Source organism: Aotus nancymaae, unplaced genomic scaffold, assembly GCF_030222135.1.
Source record: "Aotus nancymaae isolate 86718 unplaced genomic scaffold, 86718_ANA_hifiasm-v0.15.2.pri h1tg000004l, whole genome shotgun sequence".
NCBI lineage: Eukaryota > Metazoa > Chordata > Mammalia > Primates > Aotidae > Aotus > Aotus nancymaae.
The window spans coordinates 57,281,176-57,294,170 of NW_026988415.1; the positions used below are offsets into that span (position 1 = coordinate 57,281,176).

Genomic DNA, 12,995 nt, shown 5'->3' on the forward strand with positions numbered 1-12,995 from the left:
AGTACTATATTGAATAGGAGTGGTGAGAGAGGGCATCCTTGTCTAGTGCCAGATTTCAAAGGGAATGCTTCCAGTTTTTGCCCGTTCAGTATGATATTGGCTGTCGGTTTGTCGTAAATAGCTTTTATTATTTTGAGATACGTTCCATCGATACCTAGTTTATTGAGGGTTTTTAGCATAAAGGGCTGTTGAATTTTGTCGAAGGCCTTCTCTGCATCAATTGAGATAATCATGTGGTTTTTGTCTTTGGTTCTGTTTATGTGGTGAATTACATTTATAGACTTGCGTATATTGAACCAGCCTTGCATCCCCGGGATGAATCCTACTTGATCATGGTGGATAAGCTTTTTGATGTGCTGTTGTAATCGGCTTGCCATTATTTTATTGAAGATTTTTGCATCTATGTTCATCATGGATATTGGCCTGTAGTTTTCTTTTCTTGTTGAGTCTCTGCCAGGTTTTGGTATTAGGATGATGTTGGTCTCATAAAATGATTTGGGAAGGATTCCCTCTTTTTGGATTATTTGGAATAGTTTCAGTAGGAATGGTATCAGTTCCTCTTTGTATGTCTGGTAGAATTCGGCTGTGAACCCATCTGGGCCTGGGCTTTTTTTGGGTGGTAGGCTCTTAATTGCTGCCTCGACTTCAGACCTTGTTATTGGTCTATTCAGGGTTTCGACTTCTTCCTGGTTTAGGCTTGGCAGGAGGCAGCTGTCCAGGAATTTATCCATTTCCTCCAGGTTTTCTAATTTATGTGCATAGAGTTGTTTGTAATAATCTCTGATGATGGTTTGAATTTCTGTGGCATCTGTGGTGATATCCCCTTTGTCATTTTTTATTGCATCTATTTGGTTATTCTCTCTTTTCTTTTTTATTAGTCTGGCTAGTGGTCTGTCTATTTTGTTGATCTTTTCAAAAAACCAGCTCCTGGATTTATTGATTTTTTGAAGGGTTTTTCGTGTCTCTATCTCCTTCAATTCTGCTTTGATCTTAGTTATTTCTTGTCTTCTGCTAGGTTTTGAGTTTTTTTGATCTTGCTCCTCTAGCTCTTTCAATTTTGACGATAGGGTGTCAATTTTAGATCTCTCCTTTCTTCTCATGTGGGCACTTATTGCTATATATTTTCCTCTAGAGACTGCTTTAAATGTGTCCCAGAGATTCTGGTATGTGGTGTCTTCATTCTCGTTGGTTTCGAAGAACGTCTTTATTTCTGCCTTCATTTCATTGTTTATCCAGTCAACATTCAGGAGAAAGTTGTTCATTTTCCATGAGGCTGTGCGGTTCTGGGTTGGCTTCTGAATTCTGAGTTCTACCTTGATTGCACTGTGGTCTGAGAGACTGTTTGTTATGGTTTCCGTTCTTTTGCATTTGCTGAGGAGTGATTTACTTCCAATTATGTGGTCAATTTTAGAGTAGGTGTGATGTGGTGCTGAGAAGAATGTATATTCTGTGGATTTGGGCTGGAGAGTTCTGTAAATGTCTATTAGGTTTGCTTGTTCCAGGTCTGAGTTCAAGTCCTGGATATCCTTGTTAATTTTCTGTCTCGTTGATCTGTCTAATATTGACAGTGGTGTGTTGAAGTCTCCCACTATTATTGTGTGGGAGTCTAAGTCTCTTTGTAAGTCTTTAAGAACTTGCCTTATGTATCTGGGTGCTCCTGTATTAGGTGCATATATATTTAGGATCGTTAGCTCTTCTTGCTGCATTGATCCTTTTACCATTATGTAATGTCCTTCTTTGTCTCTTTTGATCTTTGTTGCTTTAAAGTCTATTTTATCAGAGATGAGAATTGCAACTCCTGCTTTTTTTTGCTCTCCATTTGCTTGGTAAATCTTCCTCCATCCCTTTATTTTGAGCCTTTGTGTATCCTTGCATGCGAGATGGGTTTCCTGGATACAGCACACTGATGGGTTTTGGCTTTTTATCCAATTTGCCAGTCTGTGTCTTTTGATTGGGGCATTTAGTCCGTTTACATTTAGGGTTAATATTGTTATGTGTGAATTCAATCCTGTCATTTTGGTGCTAGGTGGCTGTTTTGCCCTTTGGTTGATGCAGATTCTTCATTGTGTTGATGCTCTTTACCTTTTCGTGTGTTTTTGGAGTGGCTGGTACTGGTTGTTCTTTTCTATGTGTAGTGCCTCCTTCAGGAGCTCTTGTAGAGCTGGTCTGGTGGTGATGAACTCTCTGAGTTCTTGCTTGTTCACAAAGGATTTTATTTTTCCTTCACTTATGAAGCTTAGTTTGGCTGGATACGAAATTCTGGGTTGAAAGTTCTTTTCCTTAAGGATGTTGAATATCGGCCCCCACTCTCTTCTGGCCTGTAGGGTTTCTGCTGAGAGATCTGCAGTGAGTCTGATGGGCTTCCCTTTGTGGGTAACCCGACCTTTCTCTCTGGCTGCCCTTAGTATTTTCTCCTTCATTTCAACCCTGGTGAATCTGATGATTATGTGTCTTGGGGTTGCTCTTCTAGAGGAGTATCTTTGTGGTGTTCTCTGTATTTCCTGGACTTGAATCTCGGCCTGCCTTGTTAGGTTGGGGAAGTTTTCCTGGATAATATCCTGAAGAGTATTTTCCAGCTTGGATGCATTCTCTTCGTCACATTCAGGTACACCTATCAAACGTAGATTAGGTCTTTTCACATAGTCCCATATTTCTTGTTGACTTTGTTCATTCCTTTTTACCCTGTTTTCTCTAATCTTGCCTTCTCGTTTTATTTCATTGAGTTGATCTTCGACCTCTGATATCCTTTCTTCTGCTTGGTCAATTCGGCTGTTGAAACTTGTGCATGCTTCACGAAGTTCTCGTGTTGTGTTTTTCAGCTCCATCAATTCGCTCATATTCCTCTCTAAGTTGTCCATTCTTGTTAGCATTTCGTCAAGTCTTTTTTCAAGGTTCTTAGTTTCTTTGCATTGGGTTAGAACATGTTCTTTTAGCTCACGGAAGTTTCTTATTATCCACTTTCTGAAAGCTGATTCTGTCATTTCATCACACTCATTCTCCATCCAGTCTTGTTCCCTTGCTGGTGGGGAGTTGTGATCCCTTGTAGGAGGAGAAGTGTTCTGGTTTTGGGTGTTTTCGTCCTTTTTGCGCTGGTTTCTTCCCATCTTTGTGGATTTTTCCACCTGCTGACTTTGTAGTTGTTGTCTTTCTGATTTTGGTAATTTTAAGTCTGCTGTGGCAGAACTCATACACCCCCTGCTCTTCCCCCGAGGTGTTCTGTCCCAGGGAGTTACTGTTGTATGATGTTCCCCTGTGCGGTTGCTGTTTTCCCTGCCCACAAGGTGGCAGCCTAGTCACACTCAGGTTGCAGAGGCTTCGCTAAGCTGCTGTGGGCTCCACCCAGCTTCCGTGTGAACTTCTGGGTGTAGTTAGAACTGCTTCCGCTATGTTGGCCCGCCCCTGTAGTGACGGAGTCTCTGTAGTGGCGGATTGCCTTGGTACAGAACAGCAGGGTGCCTATGGAGAACGCCCCTCCTCCACAGAGCTGGACCGTCCCGGTTTCAGTTGTGTTTCAGGTCTTCTTGCTGGGTAAGAGGGGACACCGTCTCATCTGATCTGCCTCCGGAGCCGCTGCGTTGGCTAAAGCCGCGGCTCTGAGATTCGTGGCGCTGGCCTGGCTCCCCGTTTCAGCTCCCCTTGCTGGCTTATAGGGGACTCAGACTCTCACTTTATACAGTGAGCCGTTGCCTCAGGGTGCCGGCCCAGCGGCTGCGCCATTCAAGCCAGCGGCGCCAGCGGCGCTGGCGACCCGTGTGGCTTCTCTGCGTGTGAATCTCCTGGTCTGTGGGCAGTAAAAATCAGTCTGGAAATACGGCGTCCACTCACCCTCTGTGCTTTCTCTCGGAGCTGCATCCCCGAGTTCCTCCTAAGCAGCCATCTTGGATCTCCCCCCTCTACCACATTTTCTTTATTCAAAATATCATTGATGGGCATCTAGGTTGATTCTATATTATAAATTTTAAATATTCTTTTGCATATTATACTTCATATTATACTCTTTTTATCTTGCTTTTTAGAAATTTACATATAACAATATGTTCTGGAAAGCACTATAAGTCAGTTCATTGAGCTCCTGCTTCTTCATTTTTTTTATAAAAATAGTTTTTAATCACATGATGCTACAATAAAAATGAGAAAATCTAGCAAACACCAACATATTTTGCCAATAAAAATGAATCTTGTTGTCCCTCTATTCACCTTGCTTTTGCAATCAATTTTCATTCTTACCAGGTATGATTATGCTGTGTTTATCATTAGTATTCTGAATAAAAATACTGAAGTATTTCAAAATTATATTATTAGTATATCGCTTCTTAAATGAACTTATCTCAATATTATCTTGCTTAAGACAAGCCTGGGATAGATGTTATGATGGGACCACATTATTGGATGATTTAAAGTGTTCTTGCAAAGAAGAAAGAGCATTAAAAGTTTTACTCTGATTATTTTGAAAAAAACCCTAAATTTATCAACAATAAAATACTTGGTGGGGGAGTGGCCCTGCTGACTAGAAGTAGCTAATATGCATTGCTCTCAAGCAGATAAATAGAAGGGACGAGTAAATAAAGTGCCTTCAGCTGAAACATTGTTACTCACATTGAGCCTAATAAAGGAAACAACTTGGCTCATGGAAAATGGAAAACAGCAAGGCAGGACAATGGCAAACCTGGGAGCAACACAGAGCCAAAAGAAGCTTCTACACCCAGAGAAACAATGCGTGAATGTGCTACCATGAGATCCCACACCTCTTCCATGGATCTTTACAACCCTCATGTCAGAATATCCCCTATGAACCCACTCCACCAGGGCCTTCAGTCTGACATAGAGAGCTACGTGGAGTATTGGCAAAGCAGCCACTCAAACATGCATGGTGACCCAGGAAATTTACATACTCTGGCTTTCCAGGCCTCCTGGCAAAATGCAGCAGCACATCAAAAAGGTTATCCATCATGATCAAGTGGGCTTTGTCTCTGGAATTCAAGGCTGGTTCAACATACACAAATCAATAAATGTGATTCATCACATAAACAGAACTAAGAAAAAAACACTTGATTATTTCAATAGATAAAGTAAATTTCAATAAATTTCAACATCCATTCACGTTAAAAATGCTCAATAAACTTGATATTGAAGGAATATGCCCCAAAATAATAAAAGACATATATGACAAATCCACAGCTAGCATCATACTAAATAGGCTAAAGCTGGAAGCATCTTCCATGAAAACAGTAGAGGATATAGATTCTCTCTCTCACTACTCCTATTCAACATAGTTTTGGAAGTCTTGGCTAGAGCAATCAGGCAGGAGAAAGAAATAAAGGGCATCCAAATAGGAATAGTGGAAGTAAAACTATCCCTGTTTGCAGATGACGTAATCTTGTATCTAGAAAATCCCATAGTAAGGGCCCAAAAGCTTCTTAATCTGCAAACAACTTCAGTAAATTATCAGGATACAAAATTAACGTGCAAAAATCACTAACATTCCTATACATCATCAACATTCAAGCTGAGCCAAATCGGGAATAGAGTCCCATTCACAATTGCCACAGAAAATAAAATACCTAGAAATACAGCTAATTAGGGACGTGAATGATCTCTACAATGATAACTACAAATCACTGCTCAAAGAAATAAGAGATGGCACAAACAAATAGAAAAACATTCCATGCTCATGGATAGAAAGAATTAATATCAATAAAATGGCCATACTGTCAAAAGCAATTTATAGATTCATTGCTATGCATATTCAACTACCAATGAGATTCTTCACAGAACTAGAAACTATTTCAGAATTCATATGGAACCAAAACAGAGCCCAGAGAGCCAAGGCAATCCTATGCAAAAAGAACAAAGCAAGAGGGATCACACTACCTTACTTCAAATTATGCTATGAAGCTACAGTAGCCAAAACAGTATGATACTGGTAAAAAACAGACATCTAGACCAGTGAAACAGGATACAGAACCTGGAAATAAGACTGTGCACCTACAACTATCAGATCTTTGGAAAACCTGACAAAAGCAAGCAATGATGAAAGGATTCCCTATTTAATAAATGGTTCTGGAAGAACTGACTAGTAATATGCAGAAAATTGAAACTGAACTCCTTCCTTATACCATGTGCAAAATCAATGCAAGATGAATTAAAGACTTAAAAGTGAAACCTAAAACTATAAAAAACACTAGAACAAAATCTGGGCAATACCATTCAGAAGATAGGCACAGGCAAAGATTTCACGATGAAGATGACAAAAGCAATTGACAAATGAGATCTAATTAAACTAAAAAGCTTCTGCACAGAAAAAGAAACTATTATCAGACAACAGACAACCTAGAACATGGGAGAAAATTTTTGGAAACTATACACGTGAAAAAGGTCTAATATCCAGCATCTATAAGGAAGATGCTGGCAAGAATGTGAAGAAAAAGAAATGCTTATACACTGTTGATGGGACTGTCTTTGTGGAAATCAATGTGGTGATTCCTCAAAGACTAAAAGAGAGAAATACCATTCGACCCAGCAATCTCATTACTGAGTATATATCCAAAGGAATACAAATTCTTCTATTATAAAGACACATGAGTGCATATGTTCATTACAGTGCTATTCATCATAGCAAAGACATAGAATGTACCTAAATACACATCAATGATAAACTGGATAAAGACAATGTGGTACATATACACCATGGAATACTGTGTAGCCATAGATTAAAACAAGATAATGCCCTTTTTAAGGACATGGATGGAGCTGGAGGCTATAATTCTTAGCAAACTAACAGAGGAACGAAAAACCAAATGCTGCATGAACTCACATATCTGAGAGCTAAATGATGAGGACACATGTACACATAGAAGGGAACAACAAACACTGGGATCTATTGAATGGTGGAGAGTGGGAGGTGGGTGAGGATCAAGAAAAATAACTAATGGGTACTAGGCTTAATAGCTGGGTGATTAAATAATCTGTACAACAAAACCTCATGACACAAGTTTGTCTGTGTAACAAACCTGAATATGTATCCTTGAACTTAAAAGTTAAAAAAAACTTGTGAGAATTTTCCAATTTCCAGTTTTCTCATATAAGTGTCAATTGTCTATAAAAAATGCAGAAGACAGATAAATGACTTAAATATAATACTTTATCAATCTGTGTTGCCTAAGGTGCCACATCACCTCCTTCTTCAAATACTTTAAAAAATAATCTATTTTTGGCCAGGTGCAGTGGCTCATGCCTGTAATCCTAGCACTTTTGGAGGCCGAGGTGGGTGGATCATTTGAGGTCAAGAGTTCGAGACCAGCTTGACCTACATAGTGAAACCCCATCTCTACTAAAATACAAAAATTAGCTGGGTATGGTGGTGGGTGCCTATAATCCCAGCTATTTGGGAAGCTGAGGCGGGTGAATTGCTTGAACCCAGGAGGCAGCCACTGCACTCCAACCTAGGTGACAGAGCAAGACTCCCTCTCAAAAAGAAAAAAAAAAAAAAAGAGAAAAAAAGAAAAACATCTATTTTTTGCAGCTGGAATTACAATGTAAAAAAAATTATATAAGATTTAGTTTAAAAATGGCTTACACTTTAGAAAATCAATAAGTTAGTGGTTGGAAATGCAGATGAATATTATTTCATGTCAATTAAGAGGCCGATGTGTATTGAGCAAACTTTTGTTTTAAATGTTATTTTTCATTTATGATAGGGGAGTTTTCTCTTTACAAAAAGTTGGAGTGAAGCACACAAAAGTAATTTGGTAGCATCATAGGTGACAAATTAAAATTCACTTCTAAAATTTTATTTTAGAATTTATAAGACCAGACAAATAAGAGTTAAAAAAAAAGAAATGTCCAATCCTGATTTTTAAACACAGAGAAAATAATAGTTCTTCAGAGTATATTCAGTTCCCTGTAATTTGAGCTAGGCATGGTGGCTCACGCCTTTAATCCCAGCATTTTTGGAGGCCAAGGCCGGTGGATCACCTGAGGTCAGAGGTGTGAGACCACCTTGACCAACGTGGTAAAACCCCATCTCTACTAAAAAATAAAAAATTAGCCCAGTGTGTTGGCACATGCCTCTAATCCCAGCTACCTGGGAGGCTGAAGCAGGAGAATTGCTTCAACCTGGGAGGTGGAGATTGCAGTGAGTTGACCATTGCACTCCAGCCTGGGCAAGAAGCGATAAACTCTGTCTCAAAAAAAAAAAAAAAAAAAAAGGAAATAAATCAAAACAAAAAGAGTTCCCTGTAATTCAGTATATTTTCCTTCATTAAATTATGAAACTACCATGGTATTTTATTTTATTTTATTTTATTGTGGTATGAACACATCTGCAGGTATAGATCTGAAAGATTTTTTTAATTAGATTTACCCTACAATACATTATTGTTTAGGTACAATGTTGTTCAGCAGATCACTAGAGCTTATTCACCTTGTTTGACTGAAACTATGTCCATTGATTATTAACTTTCCATTTATCCCTTCCTATGGCCCCTGGTAATTATCATTGTACACTTTGATTCTATGATTCTATGAAATTCACTATTTTAGATGACCCATTATAAGTGGATTTGTACAATACTTGTCTTTTTGTGACTATCGTGTTTCACATAGCATAATATTCTCAAGGTTCATTAGTACTGCATATTCCAAAATTTTCTTCATGTTTAAGGCTAAATAATATGGTTCACTGCAGCCTTGATTTCTGGACTCAAGCAATCCTTCCCCCTCAGCCTCCTGAGTAGCTGAGACCACAGATGCATGCCACCACTCCCAACTAATTAAAAATTTTTTGTTTGTTTGTTTAGACAGGCCTCACTATGTTGCCCAGGCTGCTCTCGACCTCCTGGGATCAAGCATATTGACCTCCTGGGATCAAGCAATCCTCCCACCTAAGCAAAGTGCTGGGATTACAGGTATGATCCACCATGCCCACTAAGAGCTTTCAGATTTTCCCTATTCAGCATGATACCAGGTGTGGTTCTGTCAAAGATGGTTTTTATTATGTTGAGGTATGTTTCTTCTATGCCCAGTTTCTTTGAGAAATTTTTATTATGAAGGAATGTTGAATTTTATCACACGCTTTTTTAGCATCAATTGAAATGATCATATGGTTTTTGTGTTCCATTCTGTTGACGTGATTCAAAACATTTACTGATTTCTTTATGTTTAACCATCCTTGCATACCAGAAACTAATCCTAGTTGGTCATGATGAATAGTCTTTTTAATGTATTTCCAAATTTGGATTGCTTGTATTTTATTGAGAAATTTTGCATCAATATTTATTAGATATTGGCTTGTAATTTTTGTGGGGATTTTTTATGTGTCTTTGCCTAGTTTTGGTATCAGGGTAATACTGGCCTCATAGTGGAATATCTTTCTTGTTTAATCTTGGTAGATTTTGTGTGTCTAGAAATTTGTTCATTTTTTTCTAGATTTTCAAATTTATTTGCATGTAGATGCTCATAGCAGCCACTAATGATTATTTGAATTCCTGCAGTATCAGTTGTAATGTCTCCTTTTCATCTATAGTCTTATTTATTTGAATCTTCTCTCCTTTCATCTTAGTCTGGATAGAGGTTTGTTGATGTTGCTTAACTTTTTAAAAAATCTAATATTTTGTTTTATTAATTTTTTATTGTTTTCTTCATTTTTTTTTCATTGAGACAGTCTTGCTCTGTTGCCAGGCTAGAGTGCAGTGGTGCAATCTTGGCTCACTGCAACTTCTGCCTCCCGGGTTCAAGGGATTACTCTTCCTCAGCCTCCTGAGTAGCTGGGACTACAGGTGCATGCCATCACGCTTGGCTAATTTTTGGTATTTTAGTAGAGATGGGGTTTCACCATGTTGGCCAGGATGGTCTCCATCTCCTGACCTCATGATCTGCCCATCTCGGCCTCCCAAAGTGCTGGGATTACAGGTGTGAGCCACCACATCCGGCCTGTTTTCTTCATTTTAAATTCATTTCTTTCTACTGTGATGTTTATTATTTCTTTTCTCTATTAATTTAGAATTGGTAACCTCTTGATTGGTGTGTCTCATAGGTTTTTGTCATGCTGTGTTTCCATTATTATTTGTTTCAATAAATTTTTCAATTTTCTTCTTAATTATCTTCATTGACACACTGGTCATTCAGCAGCAAATTGTTTAATTTTCATCTATGTGTATAGTTTCCAATATTCACCTTGTTATTGATTGCTACTTTATTTCATTGTGGTCTGAGAAAATGGTTAATATTATTATTTTTTTATTTTTTTGAATATTTTAACACTTGTTTTGTGACCTTACATGCAGTCTACCTTGAGAATGATCCATGTGCTGAGGAAAAGAATGTGTATTCTTCAGCTCTTAGGTTAAATATTCTGTAAATATCTATTAGATGCATTTGGTATATGGTGCAGATTAAGTCCAATGTTTCTTTGTGGATTTTCTGTCTGGAAGATCCATCCAATGATGAAAGTGGGATGTTGAAGTCTCCAGCTATTATTGTATTGGGGCCTGCCTCTCTCTGTAGCTCTAATAACATTTGTTTTATATCTTGGTGCTCTAGCATCAGGTTCATATATTGTTAAAATTGTTATATTCTCTTGCTGAAATGACCCCTTTATTATTATATAGTCATATAGCAATATCACTATATAATATCTGGACAAGATATAGAAGAATATTCTGGATTAACAGGCAGAGAATCTTATTCTCTTTCCTTACTTTTTCCTAAACAGATCCTCTCTCTCTATTCTGAGCCACGTGAAGCTTGGGGTGGAGAGACGGGCTGCTCTGTGGCCACCACCACAATGATTGCTGTGGATTAGACCTATAGCCAGCTCGACACTGGGTTTTGCCCAAGTCCTGCTGTAACCACTCTCTGGTTACCACCTATGTTCACTCAAGGCCTTGGGGAACCTATAATCAAAAGGTGACAAACACAGCCAGGTCTATGTCTTTCCCTTCAGGGTAGTGAGATTTCCTAGTCCCCAGGCAAGTCCAGAGGTACCATCTAAGAGCCAACATCTAGAGTCAACGACCTTAGACATCTACCTGGTATTCTAATGTAATGAGGCTGAGATGGCATTCACACCACAAGACATACGCCTTTCTATTTTTCCCTCCCCTTTCCAAAGGCAGAGGATTTTCATGGCATGTCTACCACCATCATGGACCATGAGGAGTACTGCCAGAATACTAGTAACATTCCCTTAAGGCCCAAGGATCTTTAGTCAACATTTGGTGAATGCTGCCTGGCCTGGGACCCACCCTTCAGGGTAGTGGTGAGAGAAAAGAGAAAAGAACAAGTTAAGCAGATAGTTAGGACAAGTCCTCAGTAGAATTCCTTTTTCTGACAAAGGAACAGCTTGAAAGGTCAAGCTGCAAGTAAAGATAAGGGGGCAAGGTCCACCATAAAAATGCCTTATGTGTAACTAATAAGGGTCACATATATATGGTAGGCTTCAGTGAACACATCTTTTTCCTTTTTTGCACATGCTCAGATAAGGGAGCTTGTTGGGGTAGGGGGTCGCTTAATTGAAATGTGTCTGCAGCTGCACAGATAAGGGGAGTTACACCGAACCAGGCACAGCCACAATGGAGAATTCTGCCCTCTAACACACGTGCAGTAAGGAAAATTAAACAACATGGAGTAACTTAGGCTAAGAATCTGCATGCACACTAAAAGGACAGGGTGGAACAGTCAGGAATTCATGCCTAATGCGAATGAAACACCTAGGCTTAACTGTTTTTTTGCACCTTATGTAAATGAAATACCCCTTCCTACTAACCAGTTTAAAAAAGACTTTGTACTCAACTGAAGAATGGCAACCCTCTTTAGGGTCCTCTCTTGGCTGTGGAGAGGTTTCTCCTTTTGCTTATTACACTTTCGCTCCAACCTCACCCCTGTGTCAATGATCCTTAATTTTCTCGGTTGTGACACAAAGAATTCTGAGTCCTACTTCAAACAACAAAATTGAAACATTGTGGTGCATTGGCAAGGCTGAAACAGTGGGCGGTCAAGTTCTGATTCAGGTACCCCAAGATTCCACTTCGTGCTTTACCCGCCTATGGCCAAGCTGATAGTTAAGGTGCAAGACAAAGTCCCCTTCACTTCTCTCTCTGCTTTTCACGAGCAGAAATTTTACCTCAACACAGCCACCACAGCTGTGAATGTGCTGAATCTCACCTTAAACCAGCAATCGGAGCTCCACCCAAGGCCCTCGACATAATACCTGGGTATCACTGCTAGTTATTCAGAGCCCAAGGTAGTGGGCTCTTTATTTATAAGGTGATGAATCCTACCAGAACTGATTCCTTCCATTCAAGACAGAAGTTTCCCTTCTGGCTCAGAGCATATCTAGAAATGTTATCCAGGAGCTAGGTTCTTGAAAAAGTTCCTCGCAACTCTGGTGCCCTAGTAACCAGTATGCAAAATCCAAGATGCAAGACAAAGCCCTCCACACTCTTCCCTCTCTTCTCAAGTGGAAGGAAAAGTCCTCTTTTGGACCCACGAGCTATGCAGCCTGGGGTTAAGAGAGAGGTGTTGCCAGCATTCCCTTAACCACCTCAGCTTGTGTCTCACTAGGTCACATGCCCCTACAGTCTGCTGGCTCTGGGCCCAGTACACCACTAGGAATCATCTAAAAGTTACAGGTCTTGTAGCCTAAGACTGCCTTTCAATTTTATTTACAAACTGAGAGAATTTTATCTTGTAGTGGTGAGGTTTGTGGAAACTCAAGTTCTGACTGCTAGTATCAAATTACTCTCTTTCTAGGGCTGGTTTAAATGCTGCCTCTGTGGGGGGCAGATGTCAATTGAATTTAGTCCACTTTTTCTTTCTGCTCTAACAGGGCATCATCAAGTACAATGTCTCACAGTTGTTACACTCTCCTTTCCCCAGTGCACAGAAATGCTCTGCACACCAAACTGCAGATGCAGAGGAGTGGGGAAGGGATGGCATCAGTGATTCAAGACTGTTTTTTCTACTTCTTCAGTGTCTCTTTCAGTGATATGAAGTTA

The 12,995-nt window shown here is 39.4% G+C and overlaps 1 long non-coding RNA gene across 1 annotated transcript in view; it reads left to right on the plus strand.

Moving 5' to 3' along the window:
- The window catches only part of LOC135268271 (uncharacterized), a 211,053-nt gene extending 202,175 nt beyond the window's left edge, over nucleotides 1-8,878 (plus strand). Inside the window, exon 3 of the long non-coding RNA XR_010336539.1 lies at nucleotides 8,799-8,878. This is a non-coding gene — a long non-coding RNA (uncharacterized LOC135268271). The remainder of the gene's footprint in view (nucleotides 1-8,798) is intronic.
- Nucleotides 8,879-12,995: the final 4,117 nt, after the last annotated feature.